The sequence below is a fragment of the Poecilia reticulata genome, chromosome 8 (genome assembly GCF_904066995.2).
Source record: "Poecilia reticulata chromosome 8, P_reticulata-male-v2, whole genome shotgun sequence".
Lineage (NCBI taxonomy): Eukaryota > Metazoa > Chordata > Actinopteri > Cyprinodontiformes > Poeciliidae > Poecilia > Poecilia reticulata.
This window is the reverse complement of record NC_088837.1, coordinates 14,892,610-14,912,917: the sequence shown is the minus strand read 5'-3', so window position 1 is coordinate 14,912,917 and position 20,308 is coordinate 14,892,610. Positions and strand designations below refer to the sequence as shown.

General features: G+C 37.8%; 3 long non-coding RNA genes and 1 pseudogene across 4 annotated transcripts; all 4 read right to left on the bottom strand.

The window, feature by feature from the left end:
* Positions 1 to 3,895: 3,895 nt before the first annotated feature.
* LOC145552558 (uncharacterized) lies at positions 3,896 to 4,405 on the bottom strand. Its single transcript, XR_014088646.1, has 2 exons — positions 4,356 to 4,405; positions 3,896 to 4,192 (listed from the first exon to the last, which is right to left on the bottom strand). It is a non-coding gene; the product is annotated as an uncharacterized LOC145552558 (long non-coding RNA).
* A 1,928-nt stretch (positions 4,406 to 6,333) lies between these two features.
* LOC145552557 (uncharacterized) lies at positions 6,334 to 7,320 on the bottom strand. The gene is made up of 2 exons (XR_014088645.1): positions 7,073 to 7,320; positions 6,334 to 6,944 (listed from the first exon to the last, which is right to left on the bottom strand). It is a non-coding gene; the product is annotated as an uncharacterized LOC145552557 (long non-coding RNA).
* Positions 7,321 to 11,056: 3,736 nt separating this feature from the next.
* LOC145552556 (uncharacterized) lies at positions 11,057 to 12,445 on the bottom strand. The gene is made up of 4 exons (XR_014088642.1): positions 12,221 to 12,445; positions 11,814 to 11,967; positions 11,411 to 11,564; positions 11,057 to 11,331 (listed from the first exon to the last, which is right to left on the bottom strand). It is a non-coding gene; the product is annotated as an uncharacterized LOC145552556 (long non-coding RNA).
* A 2,489-nt stretch (positions 12,446 to 14,934) lies between these two features.
* On the bottom strand, positions 14,935 to 20,083 carry LOC103461161 (cytochrome P450 2K4-like; annotated as a pseudogene). Its single transcript, XR_014088638.1, has 9 exons — positions 19,312 to 20,083; positions 19,052 to 19,214; positions 17,993 to 18,142; positions 17,691 to 17,851; positions 16,861 to 17,043; positions 16,642 to 16,783; positions 15,690 to 15,870; positions 15,456 to 15,597; positions 14,935 to 15,357 (listed from the first exon to the last, which is right to left on the bottom strand). The product of XR_014088638.1 is annotated as a cytochrome P450 2K4-like (transcript).
* Positions 20,084 to 20,308: the final 225 nt, after the last annotated feature.

Here is a 20,308-nt window from a genome sequence, read left to right as displayed (position 1 = left end):
AAGAGTTAAAATAACAAAAACTGAGCTCTATAAGAGCCATATGGAATAAGTAATTACTGATATGACAGGAGCGCGGCTTTGACACCTGGTGGTGGGCGTGTCGATGTTGGCGTGTCTGTCATTCAGTATGAATGGGAAGGTTACTGGCTGCTGGCTCTGTGTATGGGGAAGCAGGAGAGCGGGTGGTCAGTCTCGCAAGTTTGGAGCTGATAATCAAAATTAATAAATCGATAATTGTGACAGAACAAAGAAGAGTTTGGAGTTGATTGATACAACGGACAGATGAGATTCCCCGAGCTAACCCAGTGCGGCCCTCCACCACCTTTCGTTTGCAGTGTTTTATAATAATAAAACGTGTTTATTATTATTAATGCTTTGGTGCAAAAGACTGATTGAAAATCGATTTATTTACTGCACGTTTATGTCTGTTAAGGTTAAGATGGAACGGCACTGAAAGCAGCCCTTTAAACCATTCAGATGAACACAACAGAGACACAATCAGATGACTTATTATCCTAATAACTCAGAAATAGTCCATGGAAAAACTTCATATAAGCTTGTATTAAAACAGAAAGTACGGCGGCCACTGTAAGAAAGGCTTACAGTATGCCGCATGAACTGATCAGTAGATTATTGCGAGGGACGCAAAAGAAATTAAAATTCCCATGTCCCCTGGAGGGCTCCGTAGTGTGTAATTTTTTTTCTTCAGTTTTGTTGCCAGCGCAGCCACTGCTTATATGCTTCAGAATAAACGCAAACTATATACTTTTACTCATTTAGATTTCATGCATAACATAACATAACATAACATAACATAACATAACATAACATAACATATATCAACATAACAAATATAATAAATGTGCATAAGAAAAGTTTTAAAAAGTATACTTATAAATATAATATTTATATTATTTAAAATACACTTTTTAAGGGATTAAAATTACATCACCTCCTCACTAAGACATGCTTCATCTCTGTTGTCTCTCCTCCTCACCTTCTTTCTCCTCCGTTCAGGTGTTTGGCACGTTGGAGGCAGCCAAAGAGAAGTACCGCATTGAAGATTACTGTGTGAGCCAGATATCTCTGGAGCAAGTATTCCTCAGCTTTGCTCAGTTTCAACACTGCACACAAACTGACAGGAAGTAGGTTGGAAGGAGCCAGGAATCCGTCCACAGAGCCAAACATTGTTTGACTCCCAACTCCATTTCTGACTCGAACACCAACACTAACAAAGTCAACAGTCCAGTCTGAAACTTGAGCATCTCTTCTGCTTCATGAGACTTTAATTGGTCAGTCACACTGTTTGTTGTTGCTGTGTGAAGCTAGGAACACTGATTCTCATCGTAGCTTGTGGAGTCCTGACTCCTAGATCTGCACCTTTTTTAACTGAGTTAAATCCAATGGCGACCCTGAACCACTATGAACTGTGTAGTGAGGGGGTTAATGTGTGTGTATGTGTGCGTTTAATGTTTGTACAGACTTTGTTTTTCTTATTTATTACTTTTACGACTTCTGTTCCCATGATTTTGTGCCGATTGTCATCACAGGACAGTGAACCACTGATGATTGTGAAGCTGCTGTGCACCTTCGAGCCTTATCCAACAAACTAATTCTTTTCATGTCGTCCTGAACAGAAGGACTCCAGACGCCGAAGAGTCTCTTAATGTTGCCAGATGTACATAACGTGACACGTCTGTGGTACTCGTACTCAAATCGAACTGTTTCAGTGAACGCATGAACTCTAAATGAGTAAAAGCATGAAGTTCAGCAGCAGAGAAAGAAGAATAATCCTTATGTTATATGTATTTCTTTATAGTCGGTACCTCTCCTCTTTCAGTTAATGGAAACAGTTTTCTGCAACAACGTGCAGCAGCAGGAATGTTAACTATTAGTTTAGCTCACACACTGACAGGTAATTAAATTGCATTATGCAAGTGATGCAGTGAAAATGTTAATTTGAATGTAGATTTGCCCTATAATTATTATTGTTATTCCTTATCTAACATCTATCCTAAAAAACAACAACCTAATTAAAATATGAGAAATCAGTTAAGGCATACTTCTAAACAAACCAAATCTTTTCTCTGAGAGTTAATAACTATCACTGTTTTACTAACTTTTTCTTCTCCCATTCATGACCCCAGATCCAAGCTTGTCAACATTGTTATTTCCCATGTATTATCTAGAATACTACATACACTTATCAGTAGTAATAGTTCCAACTTATATTATAGCTAAACCAGTCTCCTGTTTCCCGTAATCTCTCTCGAGGACTTTCACGGACTGCAGTGGGTCTACCCAGCAGGTCATGAACTCCTCTCCACACAATCAGCCGCTCAGTAGCATCAAGGTGGAAGGTCCTTAGATAACACAGGCTCAGTCCTCCAAAAGAACCTTAAACTTGTGTTTCTTTTAATTTGCTGTAGCAATGTGGTGTAAGGTACATTTTTAGCACTATAAAAGTAGCTGTTTTTAATAAATTTATTTCTGAGGTTCATTATTAGGTGATACGTACAGCAATAGCTTGACAGATTTGGACGTTTTGTTGAACTCTTATTTAACTTGGCTACAATTTACAACAAATCACGAATCTGTATATTTTTGTGATTTTTGTCTTGTCCATCCATCCATTTCAACTGGCTCCTCTCGACGTGGAGGAGCAGCGGCTCTACTCTGAGTCCCTCCCGGATGACCGAGCTTCTCACCCTATCTCTAATGGAGAGAGGAAACCCATTTCGGCCGCTTGTGTCCGTGATCTTGTTCTTTCGGTCATGACCCAAAGCTTATGACCATAGATGAGGGTGGAAACGTAGATCGGCCGATAAATCGAGAGCTTCGCTTTTTGTCTCAGCTCTCTCTTCACCACGACGGACCGGTACAGCGCCCGTTTCTCTGTGGACGCTGCACCAATCCGCCTGTCGATCTCCTGCTCCCTTCTTCCCTCGTTCGTGTTTTGTGGACTTGGAGAAGGCGTTCGACCGTGTCCCTTGGGGGGCCTTGTGGGGGGATAGCATCTCTGCTTTTCGCGGATGATGTGGTCCTGTTGGCTTCATCAGAAAACGTGAAAGGAGCATGACTACCTTTACAAGGCCCTTTATCCATGAAAAATTATAACCAGCGTGAGATTAGAACATAACTCATAAGTGAACTAAAATCTCAACCCATACTGTTTGATTCTTGCCTCTGTGAGCAATAAATCTTGTTGAACATGTGTCATTGAAAAGAGTTTCTTAAGATGTCTTAACTGAAGACATAAAGCATGACAAGTTTCAAAGGTGCTTTTTTGAGGGAAGCTGATTAATGTTGAACTTCTGTTCTGTCAGAACACCTGGATCTCCTTCAGCAGGAGGCAGCCACCAGCAGAAATGGCAGAGCTCCATGGAGAGTTGAGACAAACAAAAGAAAAATAAAAAAATAAAAGTTGTTGTGTCTCAGTGAACAAAGTCTCTTTATTTCTGCTCACTCCACACATTATTGTACTTACTGTAGTTTATATCAAGCTCCTAATACAATCCTCCCAAAATGTGAGGAGCTTTAGCCAGAGTGAAAATAACATTATATTATATAAATATTTCATTGAACTTAACATTGTAGATTACCAATGAAGCCATTCAAAACTGAATACATTATTCAGCAAACCAAACATTTTGACATTATCAGGGCAGCTATTAACAAGAACCCAAAATACAAATCATGTTTGTTGGTTTCTAGTTTACACATAATTCTATTATGTATTATGTTATCTGTTCCTGCAGAATCTTAAATGTAAGAAAGTGAGAAAATGTGTCCAAAACCTGCAACCTTAATTATAATTAAGACTGAGTTTAAACTTTAAACTCTTCCATGTTTTCACACTCCAAAATGTGAAAACATGGAAGAGGAAGCAGTCAGATTAGAAGGAATAAAGCTTTATTTGTTCCCAGTATAACTTGGACATCAGGTGAATCATAATTAAACGTATTGAGAAGTTAAAAACCGCAGATTGTTAATGCACTTCAACTCTGTAAGAACATCAGACACATTTTTTTTTTTTATCAGAAATGTTTGATAGGCATCTTGAGCTCATGTGATCCCTGCTCCAGAAAGGTGAAGGTCTCTGGACATCCTGAAGGTAAACACCGACTGGCAGGAAGACGGACACTGATGAGACGTCCTACAACCCAAAGGCTGCAGGAAGAACCACGATGGTCTGCGGCGGCAGTTTGCTAACATGAAAACACATTAGAATATATTATGAATTAATTCTGACATTTTTAAATTATTTGCAACACCCTGACTAACATTAGCTCAGGTATATTCGGCACTATTAGAAGTTTTATCATAGTTTAATACAAAAATCATTGTTAGCTTACCTGAACCGTCTGAGCCACCTGCTTTCCTCCCGCTGCAGGGCGGAGATCAGTCCGGTGGCCCTGAGGTGCAAAGCACTGCAACTTTAACGAAGCACAATTACAAATGCAAAAACACTTTCACATTACGAAAAACAACACATTAAGGACAACACAACACATTAAGGAAACGGAAAAGGTAGGTCCCAGTGGGAGACCTAAGAATTCGCTGATTGGACTACAGCTCGGTTTACTTTTGAACCGGAGTTATTCTGGCTTACGTGTTTTTTAAAACATGAATGTGCTTGGTGATCCACACCTTACCACTACTATTCGCGAATATGTTGAGTCAGGACACACATATGAGGTGATACTAGACATGCTACGGACCAATAGTATGCGGTCACTAAAGTCTCATTTGAAAGAAGAAGGGTTGCATAGAAGAGGCAACTACTCTCCACTTCCTGAAGTGAGGCGTGCCATTATGACCGAGCTGAGAGGACCAGGGCAATTATTTGGCTATCGGACCATGTGGCAAGTTCTGAAACAAAACACAACCTGCGAGTTGAACGTGATCTTGGAATGAGACTGCTGAAGCAGCTGAATCCCCAAGGCATCGCTCTGAGGACTCGCAGGAGATTTACAAGACGCACTTATCACTCTATGGGGCCCATTACACATGGCACGTAGATGGCTACGACAAACTGAAGCCATTCGGCTTGGCCATCTCAGGATGCATTGATGGTTTTTCGAGAGAATGATGTGGCTTGTTTGTGGGGCAACGAACAACATCCTTCTGTCATTGCCCAGCATTATATAAACTGTGTCAAGAATCTTGGAGTGATACCAATGAGACTGCGAACAGACCTCGGCACAGAGAACGGGACTGTGGCAGCAATACAGTGTACCCTCCGCCATGCGCATACGGATTATTATGCTGGGTCATCAAGCCACAGTTACGGATCATCCACAGGGAATCAACGCATCGAGTCATGGTGGTCTTTTTTCAGAAGAGGAAGGTGGGTGCATGTCTGTTTTTCAGATGTGAAGTACAGCGAAAGCTAATCACGACCTGAAATCCATGGAAGCATGCAGTCTGAGTTGAAACGGATTTGTAAAGTACGTCCAAACTGTGAAAAACAAGGTTCTGTTGACTTTATACACGTAAGCTATATGTTAAACAAATGTTGCTAGTTCGGCAGTAAGTTCTATATTACATATCTGTGTTATTAATTTTAGAATTGCACAGAGGTGGGTAGAGTACTCAAAATTTGTTATGGTGTAATAGATGTAACGTACTTTTACTGCTAATAAATTAGCGATGAGGTGAAAGCTAGTGCTAAGCTTGTGGTTTGTTTATTGTTGTCATGACAACTCTAGAGGAAGTACCTATGGAGTTGAGTCACATCGCTGTCGTTTTGACAGTTTACATGCCATATTGAATTTGTTTCAAACATTTATTTTTATAAATGTGAGTAAAACCCTAAGAGACTACATCCCATAATGTCCAAGTTGAGGACTGCTTGTCTTTTTTCAGTTTTATAAGCTGCAGACTATTTTTCATTGTGTCAAAAGTGTCATTTTGTCAGTGTTGTCCCACAAAAAGATATAAAGATCTGCAGAAATGTGAGTTTACTCTTGTGATACACTGTATAATCTGTCACTGATAGTGCTCACTTATACTGGGTCATATAGCCACTAAAAAACAAAAAGACAATTTGAATTACTTGTAGAAAATATAGAAAATATCTGTTACAATTCTATGACTTATTATATTCTGACTTGCAGATATGGTTCAAGAGATTGTGGATTTCCTGTTGAGGACAGCGATCTGGATGTTTTCCAGAAGCAAGTCAGGTGACAGAGTTGTGTGGTGATAAAGACATTGAGGAATACCTACAGCAAGCCATGCAACAACATGGACAACAGCAGTCAGAAGACTGGGAGTCAGCTATGAACTGTATTTCTTGCTCAAGGACATAGCGAGGCTGTAGACACAAACGAGAATCAAATCGTTTAATATTTTGTCTCCTGTTCATTTTGCTAAATGAAACCTCATTGTTACTCAGAACAGCAACAAGTGCATCAAACTTTTTATACACCAAATTGTGCATTCAGTGTGAACTATGAAGATAAAATGTGCACATTACATTCTTAATACAATTCTAACAAAGTTATGAGTAGCCTATTGGTTTTCTTACAGCTGCGAGAAAAAAAAAAACAGGAAAAGGTTTTTCAAAACAAACTAGGTTTTTGTAACACATTTAACATTTATGTCTGTCTAGGTAGCAAAACATTGCTATGTTTTAAATTATGTGAAAACATCATATCAAATTATGTATTTTTAATTAATGTTTTATATTCAACAAGACTGGAAGAAATCTTTGTTTCAGTAGCATCCAAATCCCGAAGCGTTCTGTATCCCAAAGTCCATGTTGGCCCTAAAAGCAGTGTAAGAATCCAAAAGTGGCAGTTTGAGTGTGTTTGCGAGAGGAAAAGGTGAATCACTCAGAAATTCTAGATGTGGGGATGGCATCATGCCTGCTGGTGGAATCGCTGCGAGACCTGTAGAGAACATGAGGACTTCCTCCAGAGACACAGCAGTTGTTTTCTCTGAAAGATGATAAACAATGTAGTCAATAGATAATCCATTGCACAATGGATTTTATTTTTGATGTCCTCTCAATTAAACAAACAAAAAGCCCAAATTCTAGAATAAAACACAATCCGTCCTTACTAACCTTCGCAGTCAAGCAAATAATCTGCCCAGAAAACGATTGTTTTGCCCTCCTTTAGCCGCCTATTGCTTCCTACTGGGCTGAGAACTGGTTTAAACATCGTCTCCAAGTCTGAAGCAGTCAGGGCCTTGGCAGAGAAACACAGGATTGGGGAAAGGACACTGGGATGCTTCTGCAGTGCAGCAAAAAATCCTAAACTTCCCAGTCCATCTTTGAATCTGTTAGGACAGAAACATAAGCAATGTACTTTATTCGTGGCATAGATATGATTTTTCTAAGTTCTGTGTAAACGTGAACAACATTGTAGTTCAATATGTACAGGGGAAAAGAAACTACATATACAAAGTAAAGAATCTTGCACAGTGCTCCAAAATTCAAAAATAAAAGTAACACAATATCAAATTTAAACTAGAAAAAGTTTTCACAGCAACAAATTGATATTGTGTCATGCAACATTCAATTTTTATAAATCACATTGAAAAATATTTATATGCCATGCATATTGTAATGGTAAACAATGATTCGAAATAATTTTTTTTTATTTATGAGTACAAAGAAGACAATGGCTATTGTACCTAAAATTCTGAATGGATGATACAAGTGGTGAAACTCAGAGTTTAACAAGTATTGCACAATATATTCCAGTAGTTCATACAATTTTTCAGAAGGGCACGCAAAGATCTATTACCAACTAAAGATAAAACACAAAAACAAAGAAAAAAGCTGGTTAAATTTGATATCTGATCAAGTAATTTCATATCTCTAATTTGATCAAATTTTTTTTATAACCAATTACTTTTTCATAGTAAATTACAGTATCATGAAGTCGGTGGCAGGTATGAACAACTGAAAGTATGTCATCGATATTCATTTTTGAGCATCAAGCTTTACAATTGTTTGAAATATTTATAACCATAAATAGCTCACTGTTTACCGTTGTACTTTGTTTAAGCAAGTCTATTAGTTAAAAGCTGCTTGTTTTTGGACTGAGCCATAACGGACCTACCCGAACTTTCACTTTTCCTTTTGCTTTAACCCCTTTCTTCCAGAGAATACTTTTGTCGCTCCTCATGGTTTTTTTTTCTGTATTCAAGGAAGGTGCTGAGGACTGGTGCAGAGCAGGATGGGACAGTCTGTTGTGCTATTAGTAAATTAAAGAAAAAATGTCGCACATCACAGCCATGCAAACAGACAGTGGCGCAAAAAGTGGTATGCAGGGTATGCAACGCATAGGGGCGCAGCACCAGAGGGGGCGCCAAAACCCCGTCTGGAGGGGCGGCGCGCCGATGATGTTTTCCCATACACTTCAGCGCGCCTTAGCTCCTTCACCCTGACGTTCCTTACCTCGGAGGGGGCAGGGGGAGGGGGGGGGGGTCTATGTTTTCGTATCCACCTGAATAATGTGTAGTTGCGCCACTGCAAGCAGACAATATGTATAACAAACTGAAGTACAGTTAGCACATGTCTAAACTGAGTGCGGGTTTGCTTCGAAAGCTTGATCACAGTGCAAAAGAACCAGAAGGACACAAATTACCCTAGAAAAAGTGCATAAGGCTGTAACGGACCTTACTAATAATATAATACAATGCTGCTGAACTACATCTAGTTTTTTTTTTCTTACTTTTAATTGCATTTACAATGAACAACTAAGTGACAGTGGACGCGGTCTGGAGTTCCGCTAGCATAAGCAAGTTACTACATCCATATGACAGATAAATACATCTTTATGCTTAACTTACTTGAACACTGTGGAGTATCTTCCATATACATTTCTTGAAGCCTCTTGCCACAACTGCTGCAAAAGTTTGGTGACGGCTCAATCAGCTTTTCCCACAGTTTGGGCAATAAATGACGACCGTATTCCCGCTTTGCTTCTCACTCAAACTGAGCACGCCAGAATAACTTCCGGTTCAAAAGTAAAACGAGCTGTAGTCCAATCAGCGAATTCATATGTCTCCCACTGGACCTACCTTTTCCGTTTTTTTAATGTGTTGTGTTTTCCTTAATTTGTTGTGTTTTCCTTAATGTCGTTGTGTTTCCGTAATGTTGAAGTGTTTTTGTATTTGTAATTGTGCTTCGTTAAAGTTGCAGTGCTTTGCACCTCAGGGCCACCGTAGATCAGCTCCTCCTCACCACATCGCAGTATTCCTCCCACTGTCACATTTTCTTGAAGTCTCAGAAAAATGCAATCAGGCTATAAAAAAATATCTCCGCTCTCTCTTCTTTTTTTGTATCAGAAAAACAACAACTCGGGTTAGGTCGCATGTAACGAAGCACATCTCAGAGCCTGTAGGCGGGGCGCTACATCTCCCACCCCCTCCCGCCACCAGGAGGCGGTACTCTGCTACAGAGCCGAGAAGGGCCGATGGAAACGCGGTCACTCCGAAACAGAGCCGAGCCGGGTTGGCCCAAGTACACCTCGCTGCAGCATGCAGAAAGGGGCGGGGACGGACCACTGTCAGCCTCTTACCTTATATGGAAATGGGACCATTGCAATCCGGAAGTGAAGGGGGCGCTAGTGGCGCTATTTCCTGTACCAGCCGCGTTAATAATAATAATAATAATAATAATAATAATAATAATAGAAATAAAAATGTAACGTGGTATGTCCCTTTAAAAAAATAATTAAAACTATTGTTTTTTAATGTTAAAATCACATTAGTAATAAACAACTTAAAACAAGCAACAATAATGAATTATTATGTATATGTATTTATCTATTGTCACCCAATCTAGCTGAAACAAAAGGCTTAAAAAATATTTAGGAACACATTTATCCATCCATTAATTATCATACACGCACGCATGACCCTGGGCAGATCACCAGTCCATCCTAGATTAAGAAAACAGATACCAAATACTTCAAGAACGCTGTAGTTCAATTAATAGATTGTGATGTAGTGAAACGTACTCTTATAATAAATAAATTTAAATCTAAAATATAACTAGTGCCAAAAACTATTATGCTTGGTTGCAGGTGAGCTCAACTATTGTCATTGTTTACCATAAAGTCTCATTGGAAACCTTTCCTGTAAGGACTCCAGCTTAACCAGTAATCTGATAAAAGACACTGGACTGGTGTCCCACTATTCAATTTAGAAATTCTATATCAACTCTACCAGTTGTATTTGATTCACAAACTGCGCTCAAATATTCAATTGTTGCAAAACCCAGAGAGACTTTTGTAAAACTTTAAATGTAGCTTCAAACTGGAAACACTCAGAGAAAGTAGGTTTAGAAAGTTATTTGACAAGAGAAGGATCCACTGTTGATTAATCATTGGTTCTGTATGAAAAGCTTCTTTGAAGTCACCAGATAAATAAATCAGGCTTATGTGTACATTCTAACGCTCTTCAATTCAGCCAATCAGCTCATCATGCGCCTCCGTCTCAGCCTATCGGCGCCGGTCTCCTCATCTTCTTGAATTACCCTTCATAAAGTCCGGCTTGATGTGAACAACTGCTCCTCCCCCGAGTTTCCATCACCTCCACCCGGTCTCCACCGTCGCTCAGCATACCTTTAATCTTTGTATTATGGTATGTTTCTAACTGAACATGTTTCTGTATTTGGTTGCTTTATTTAAATAAAAACTGTTGATTCTGATTGCTAAAACATAAACGACTGAGGTTTGCAAAGACAATTTTTATTTCTTCCAGTCATTGTTAAAGTATATGAAACGTTACACATGAAATACTGAAAGGTATTATCTTTGCTTGTATTTCAAAATTTTAAAACAAGGTTATCCAATTGTTAAACAATGCTGTTACAATATATTTACAACTACTTTATTGGTTCTACTTTCTCTTTAATATATTAGAGCCACAATGTTACTTTTCCTGGAAACAACAGTTCTACCAAAAAACTAAATAATATAAATCAACTGAACTACAACAAAAGGAACACTAAAAAATTTACATGTTTAAAGAACACATTGTGAAAAACTAAAGGATGACAGAACAAATCCAAATGTCAGTAGAACAGATTTACAAAGATGTCACCAAAATGAACAATGTGTGACAACTGAAATGTGTGAAAGACTGTGGAAAACAACTATTATTCTCCTTGCATTCAGTACTGACATCCAGGGCAGTGTCCAGGTCTGCCATCACAGTAGTAACGAGGGTAATCTCCTCGTCTTCCATTTCCAGTGAAGCCCACACAGTCTTTATATTGCCGGTTACAGGAAGAACACGTAACAACTGCAAAAGGAATCCGGTTTTCTGCCTTGAATGACTTTGAAAATTTACCCCAGTTGATCTCACCTGTAAATGAATGATAAATTTCATGTAGTTTAAATCTAATTTAACATGTTTTATGTGGAAAAAAGTCAAAGGTTCTTACCATCCAGCCAAGCAAAGTGAGTCCTCTTCCTGAACACTGGGTCAGACACAATGGCTTTAAAGCGCTTGCAGGTTAATGCCAAGGTGAGGTAAGCTGCATCTCCCTGTGCTAGTATCACCTCTTGGAGAACAGCTTCCAGTACATCCAAAGGCATCTGAAAATTACAGAAAAACAGGTGCATTGCAAGACTATCACCAGAATAATGGCTATGAGGGAACTACACCCACCTATGATGGCAGCTTTTAGTTTATAAAAAGTGTTAGACTTTCCAGAAATGTTGGCGAGCAAAAACATATTTCAAAAAGGATTAACCTTTTTCTAGTCTTTTTTATGAAAAAAAACCAACTACAAAACTGTTAAGAAGGTAAATAAATAAATGATAGTGTAAGTGTAGCTTACATACCGTTATGTTGAACCGTAGCAGTTCTTGTTATGTGATTCTGTACCTTGAACGACTCATCGGCTTTGTATGAGCAAAGAGGACAGAAATATCCATCATTCGTGCAATACGGAATAATCTTCTCTCCGTTACGAATGTTACAAATAGAAACGTGGATCTGTTAAATAAAATAAAAAAACAAAGTTTGAGCATAAAATACACTTATCAATTATACATTTTATTTACTTTTCTATTTTTATCTAATGGTGCCCTGCAGGGAAATAATTAGCTATGCTACATGCTAAATTTAACCTTACCTTCTATGAATTACGCATTTCAATAGTCTACAGCTGTTTATTATATGCTCAACGTCATCTAGAAAAGCGTATTGATTTACTATGTGATAAAAATTTTAAAGAAGGTAAAAATACCTTTTGCTGACTTTGCGCCTTTTCCATTTTGGATCGTGTGCCGAACACATGAACCCTCTCAAACTTCTTTCAATCGGCATCTCAAACCCGCTTCTTTAAGGTATTTATACTAGAAATTAGGAAAATAGCGCCCCTTCACTTCCGGAGTGCAATGGTCCCATTTCCATATAAGGTATGAGGCTGACAGTGGTCCGTCCCCGCCCCTTTCTGCATGCTGCAGCGAGGACCTTCTCGGTTGGCCGGTGGAAAAGGGGCATTTCTCAGGGCTTAAAGAGCTCCGGCCGAGGGCCGGATTTCCGGCTTTTGACCAAACGGTCCGCCTCAACCAAACTGTAGTCTCCGGGCTTAAAGAGCTCCGTCTTCAAAGATGTCTGCCAATCAGAATTCTAGCTCCCGTGTTCTTGACCAATGACTGTAAAACGGTTTGTAGAAAACAAGCGCATGCGTTGGGTTCGGCGGTTAAATCAAATGCGATATGAAAGAAGATGGTGTTTGTCTCACCCGGTAAAGAAACACGTTTACTTGAGAAAGGAATTAAAAACAAGTGGCGCTGGGCATGGCTAGAGGAAAGGGGACAAGACGGGAAGCTGGCGGAAAGTTTTACAACAGGGGGCGCTGGAATTCCTTTGGGGGCGTTTGGTCGAAGGTAAACTTTACACCTTACAATCACAATACCAGTTTAGACTTTGAGCAACTTGCTAAAACTGTATTTCTTAGCGTTCATTTTATAGCGTTAACACAGGAACTGTAAGTGGTCCGGTATGAAACGGGGGTGATAGAACAACGGTACCGCAGCACTTTTAAATTTCAATATTCAGAATGCAGAAATTGTTTCCGTTGTTTTAACAGGTTTATGTCAGTCTGCCTTTTCCCCATCGATACGCTTCCCGACCGCCCTGCACTATACGGGTAAAAAAAAACAAAAAAAAACACGGGCACATTGCGCAAAACTCTGAAACAGGAGAAGCGGGACATAAAACGGAGCGACGAACTAGATGTGAATTATGGCATAAAAACAGAGAATCCGACGCTGAACAGTAAAAAATCAACACATGATGTGAAACATATGACGATTAGGAGCCGCAGCAGGTGAAAATTACCGAGCGTCAATAAACATAAAATAAATCTAGCAACAGGAAATAAACTAAAGTGGACATAGCAATAAACCAAGAGAAGATAATACTAATCAAATGAACTAAATGGAAATGAAGAACAAAATGCAAGAATAAACTAAGAAACTAAAGTAAGTACAGAGAAATAGACTAGTATGGCAAGACCTTTCGAGCAATAATTAATACAGAGGACTGAATGGCAAGAATAAACAGACACTATTTCCAGATAAAAGGTAAAATAATATTGTTGAAATGTCATGGGTTTGTTGAGACTACATCTGCTGAGAATAAATATATCTTACAGACCATAACAGTAAATAACATCACTTATTCATGTTTTTAATTAGATTTGATATTTTTATTTCTTCAATATTATTTTTCATGTCAGTGTTAATGTCATGAGGCTGATGACTCCATGACACTTTCAATTTGACTCATTAGGATTTGATTAAGAACCAGATTTGTTCTTTGTAATTTCTATCCAGTAAAACTATTAATCTATAAATCAATAGACAGGTCTATATAAAGATATAATCCATGTTTCTGTCTCATATTTGTATGGCATTAAAAGGACCTGGAACTTTTGTTTTTCCACTGAAAGCTCTGGTTTGCACAATAAATGCCATGTGGGTGAAGTTTTATGGATGATACTTTGATGTCCCATTCTCCTGAAGGCAGCACAGAGCTGCACCACCAGAAACTGACAAACACTGAAGAGAAGAAGAGCTATGATTAATGTAGTTACAGTTCTATCCATGTTTTAATGTTGCAGAACTCAGTCGTTTTGCAAGTAGATCAAAGTTTAAACTGGCATGTTGTACATCTTTTATCTGGTGATTTAGTGCAAGATTTAACAACTGGAAAATGGAAAAGAATAAGAATATTTTTTCACTCTGATTGGCTGCTGTTAGGCCTACAGATTTTATCTTGAATGTTCATTGCATTTTTCTTACACACCTGTGAAAATAATTTCTATTCCTATGACTTTTATTCTCTGGGAAATTATCTTGATGATAAATACAGAAACGAGCATAAAAATCAAAACATCTACAATAGTGATAGTTATAGTAATATTAAAATAATGGTCAGTGCAAAGTATCCTACAAATTCTTTGTTGGGGGGCGGTGAGGGACCTGGATAAAGGCTAGGGGGGCGCTGGGCCGAAAAAGGTTGAGAAACACTGATTTCTAATTTCTTTGGTAATGTTGCATGTTCTAAATTACTTGATAAAACATTGACTGAAAGGACTCTTATTTAATGTTGAGGGATTTTTGCCTGTAAGGCAAACCTTTAGGGCACAGACATTTTACATTTTGTCTTGAGTTGAAATGTCCTGAAGTCTTATTTAAGTTTGAGTGTTTAGCTTGTTAATTTTATTGTTAGAAGCAATTGTTTGCACTATTCAAAGACACTTTTTATTAAACTGTGGCAACAGCCACAGTTTTATGATAGAGTTAATTTCTATCATAACTATAAGTTTCAGGCTCAGGATTTTTTTTTTTTACTTTAAGCCCTGCTTACAGGAGTACACAGCAGCGGTTGAGACTTTCTATGAATACTAGTAGCTGTCTTTTGTATTAGTATTATAGATTAACCACACAGTTAGATTTTCAAGCCTTTATTTCAGTTAGATGGAGAACTAATAAGTACACAATTTAAAATTAGAATACCACATCAGATCAACATAAAACATTTTTAATAGACAGGTGGGCTTAATCAAAAATATGTTTAATACCAGATTAAAGACTATTTTAAAAAGGTACTTTGAATCTGAAAAAAAATATCTTCAGGGGAACTAAGATATTTTAAATGATTAATTATGACTGGAAAAACTTATATTTTCCTTCATTCTTCACTGCCTACTGAGGGCACAAATCTCATGAGGAGAAGGAGAGAAGATGAATCCCATCAGATCATCTTCAGAAACTCCAGGTGGAGGCATGAAACGAAAACGTTGAAGGAGTGAAGTGAAGAAGAGAAAAATCTCCATCCTTGCCAGACTCTCTCCAAGACACACCCTGCGACCTTCAAGAAAAAAAAAATAGTTAACATAAATTTAACATATTTTAATCCAGCAATGAGTGTATCTGATTAAAACAGAAAAAAAGACAGAGTTGTTCCACCTGCAGAAAATGGTAGAAAGGCATCTCTCTTGATAAATCTCCCCTCCTTGTCCAAAAAGTGAGAAGGGTTGAAGGTGTGAGGGCTCTCCCATTCACTCTCATCATTCACAACAGATGCAAGGAGGGGAATCACAGTAGTTCCCTGAAGACAAAAGTATGAGCAGGATCAATATTAATCTGTAATCTGGAAGATATTGTTTGTAGGAAGCCCAGAAATATTTTCATTCTGCTCACCTCTTTAATGAAGTATCCCTGAAAGGTAACATCTTGACTGGTTTTGTGTGGGACATAGGAGTAATGTTACCGAACCGCTGTATCTCGTGGACGACAGCATCCGTGTACGGCAGATTTTTACGGTCTTCCACATGAACCTCTCGGTTTCCAACCACCCTGGTCAGCTCCTCCTGAACCTGGTCTGCAGTAAACAAGAAGGAAATGATCAACAGTTCTCCCTCTGTGGATCACAGTCACCTCAATGACAATGCAAAATGCACAGTTTAACCAAACCTAATGGTTAACAGTTTCTCTCTGTATAATACCAGAGTTGATGGAAATCTCTAAATCTTGTATTTGTCTTTATGTCTAAAGTCAAAATGTTAAACCAAAATAAGAACCTAACGTTAAAGTTTATGTGAAGCTTTGTTTTTCCTCTTTGCAGATCAACCATTAAAGCTCTGTGAACTTTACTGAAGGCCAAGCTCAATTTGAATGTTGGCCCCTGAAAAGGTAAACTAGGAAATTATTTGCTCCGACCAGGATTTAAAGGATACAATGTTTTTCATGTAGAGATTATTTCTGCTCATGTCGATTCAGAACATCCAATATAGATCAATATACATCTTAAAATAAGGACTATGTCACTTTGTGGTGTTTTATCACATTAATCGTTATAAACATCCATTGCCAATATCTGAAACAGGTCGTAGCTTTAATACAACTGTCCTGCCTTCAAAATGTAACATATCAACACTTGTTAAAAATCTATTGCTGAAAATAGAAAGAAAAAAATTAAACATGTCATTGTATCTTTTTACCCTGAATTTAATAAAATATAAAAAATAAAGGTTGCGGATGTTTTGGCAAGGCACTATAGCACTACTAGCACATTTAAACGTAGAAAACATGCTGAAAATCATGTTTTCTAGATGTAGATAAACCATCCCAGATATGTTCTCCTCTTTCTTACCCTGAATGTGTGGAAACTTTGCCATGAGCAGCAAACTCCACCTCAGAGATGCAGCTGTGGTGTCGGTTCCAGCAGCAAACAGGTTTACCACTGTATATAACAGGTTCTCCTCAGTGAACTGAGTGTATTTGACACAAGAGTCCTGGAAGGAAAATATACATGAGACAAATGTGTTTGGTGTTGCCATTATTCTTTAAAAATAGATTTATGTTGCCTTGCCTCTTCTTTCTGCTTTCGAATCAGAAAACAGTCCACCAGTCCTCTGCATGTCTGAGGGTTCAGTGTCACCTTCAATTTCTGCATTAAATCCTTCACATCTCTGATGTTTACCATTTCAGCATTTCTTAAAATCACCTGACGGTTTTTTATCCATCTGACGAGCCGGGGAAACTTATTGTAGAGCTTTAAATTAAGAAAAATACATTTAAAAAAAATCAATACTAATTCAGTTATTTTAAAAGAGTCAAAATGAACTCGAGCAAAGAGTAAAGTGTTGTTGGAAAGCAGCTTTAAGAGTTCTATATGCTAAATGTGGTGGAACATTAATATCAGCAACAATAACAACTTATTGGCAGCAAGACGCTGCAGTGACACAGCAAGGACAGGTAGTTAATTTACAGATGGATGGAGCTAAATAAAGGATGATCCTTGAAGAAGAATTATTAGAGATAAATAGAAACAGATGTAAAATTTGTACATGTGAAAACATTTTAAAACTATATATCTGCTCATTCTTACACCTCACATTTTGTGCACCATATTGTGTTGGTCTTTCACATAAAACCCCAAGAAACAAAACAAAATCAAGGATGTGATTGTAAAATCACAAAATCCAAAATTTGTCTTTTATGGGAATTTAGTTTTAAACTTTGAGGTATTTTTATGCATGTAAAATATTTGCATCTGTAAGCTCAGTGTTTGGACTTCAGACAATAATTTAAGTCTCTGCCTTTCATGTAGATAACATTCACCAATAAACTCTGCTAAAGTCTCTCTTTGACTCCCAGTGTATCATTTACAAAGTTGCTTAAGTAAATCATTAAGCTCACCTGAATTCCTGCAGTGCCAAACAGACTCATATTCTCATTGACCCGACTAACCAGGTTTCTGAATCGAGGATCATCGTATTCAAATCTGCTTCCAAACACTATTGAGGAGACGATGTTGGATGTTGCATTATTTACTAGATGTGATGTGTTAAATGATTTCCCTGTGGAGCAAAAGTCATGTTTTTAAATTTTGAGGACACTTAACTTACAAATGTGAATTAGACCACTGCAATAATGATTAAATCATTTAAATATGAATTTTATGTGTCTGTTTCTTAGAGAAACACAGCATCATGTTATACCTTTATAACTCTCAAACACTTGAATGAGGTGTCCACACTCCTCTAAGATTTTCTCCTCTGCAACTCTCTTCCCCATCCCAAAGTCTCTGAGGGTGTTGATGGCAAAACGACGCATCTCTTTCCATGTTTCTCCATTTGAAAACAGGATTCCTTATACAGTACACAGAAATAAAAATCAGTTTGTGATTGTAAATCATGCATTTGCAAGTACAATGATTGTTAAGAAATGATAAAACAACTTTTATGAGTACTGTGCTTTGGAAAAGTATTGATACCTCTTAGACTTTTCAACGTGTTGTAAAGTTACAGAAACAAATTTCAGACTATTTATCTACTTTGGCTTTGATTGAGGTCTTTTTACAGTGACACACTATAATGAAATCACCTGCAGCAAATGTCTTTCAGTAGTTATGTAATTATTAAGATTAGAAGAAGCTGTCTAATGGTGTGAAAGACAAAAGAACACATTACAGACATGAAGTTGTGATGAAGATTTGTAGCTTAGCATATTCGTATCCTAAGCTACAAATATCTCACAGATAACTGTTTAATTGTCTAAAAAAAATGTGTGGAGTTTGGAAGATCTGCTACAAAATATGGTCACCCACCTTAAATAAAAGTAATTTAAACACCGGAGGAGCTGCAAAGATTGACAACTCATTTGAGAAAATCGGAGACATGCAGGAGGGTCACTAAAAAAAGTCACTGTGAAAAGAAAGTCACTGACTTCCTTTGAGAATCTTTAGCACAGCTTCAAAACTGATGTTTACTGACAGAGTCTGACTGAGCTTCAGCTATTTTGTAGAAATTTCTGTTCAGTTTCTACTGTAGATGTTTACAGTAACCCAAAAACCCTGATTAAAAATGGACAACATTAGCAGATTTGCATTTGTTGAAAAAACAGAATTTTTCATCTGTTTCCAAATTATGCACTATTTTCTTCAGTCTCACATAAAATTACAATGAAATTCCGTGAAGCTGGTGGTTGCACTGTGAGAAGAAGTTTCAGTACTGTCCATACTGTTACAAAGCTTGTTATATGTTAATTTCTTATCTTACCATGTCCTTTGTTTATTTCATCAAATATTGGTGCGATTTCTCTTTCTCCAAATTCGTCTGCATAGCCGACCAGAGCCTCTCTGACTGCCCTGTACCCGGCGAGAACAACCACTTTTTTTGGTCCAAGATAAATAGTAAACACAGACCCATGTTTCTTGGAAAGCTGAGTGGATAAAAACAGGAGAAGAAAATGAAACAGAGATCAAACAGGTTTATACATGTTGCAGAAATATTACATAGCAGCTTTAGTCAGAGCCCACCTCACACAGTGTTTTGTAGGGTCTCTGGAGATCAAGCTGCAGCAGGTTGCCAAGCAGAGGCAGAGGCTTCGGTCCTGGAGGTTCTTTACCCGTTTTTCTGGAGGAAGAACCAACAGTCACCAAATAAAGGATGATCAAAAGGAGACCTACTCCAAGTACAGTGGTAGGACTGGAGAAAAGAAAGAAACCAAAATCATTCAAAGTCTCCATGTTCTCTGCTGCTTACAATCTCCTGGTCTGAATTTCCAGCTAAGACAGAGAGGACTTTATGTTCCTGTGGGCAGGGGCGGATCTAGAAAAATATTTATGGGGTGGCAAGAGGGGGGCAGGGGTTTATTCAGGGATGGCAGTATATATACAAAATATTGTTTTTAACTTGCATTGTTTCAAAATGAGCTTCATGTAGCACCGAGGCTTAAATACAATTTCTTAATATATTGTAGTTATTTACTTTTACGTCTTTCATAGTGCTGTTAATTGATATGCATTACTGGATTGGACAGCGCCTATTGGTCACTATGTGATTCATTGTGTCCAGAAAACCATTTTATCCCAATACAGGACAAGCAGAAATCTGTCATGAAAATATTAGTAGTGCCATCATTTGTTATTAGATATACCTATTAAATACAACTTAAAATAAAGATTAGAAAACTGATGTTTGATAAATTCTCCATGACACAAATCTATAAACAGTTTAGTTTCTGTTAGTTTTGTCAAGATGCAAGAAGGGGTGAATTTCTATTTATATTGGTCAATTGTTTTATTTAAATATGCTGTAGGAACTGTAGTTTGATGACTGTTATAAATATCTCCACGTTTTGCGAACAGAGCGGATTAGTTCAGTTTTTGCCACTTGTTTAACTTTTAGGAATTGCAGTGGCTGCAGTGCGCCGCAATAAAGGTACAATAAAGCTGATAAACAGGTGAAGAACCAAACTAGACTAAACCACTTCTGATTGTTTGCCAAGCCAAACATTCAATAAAAGTTCCATCA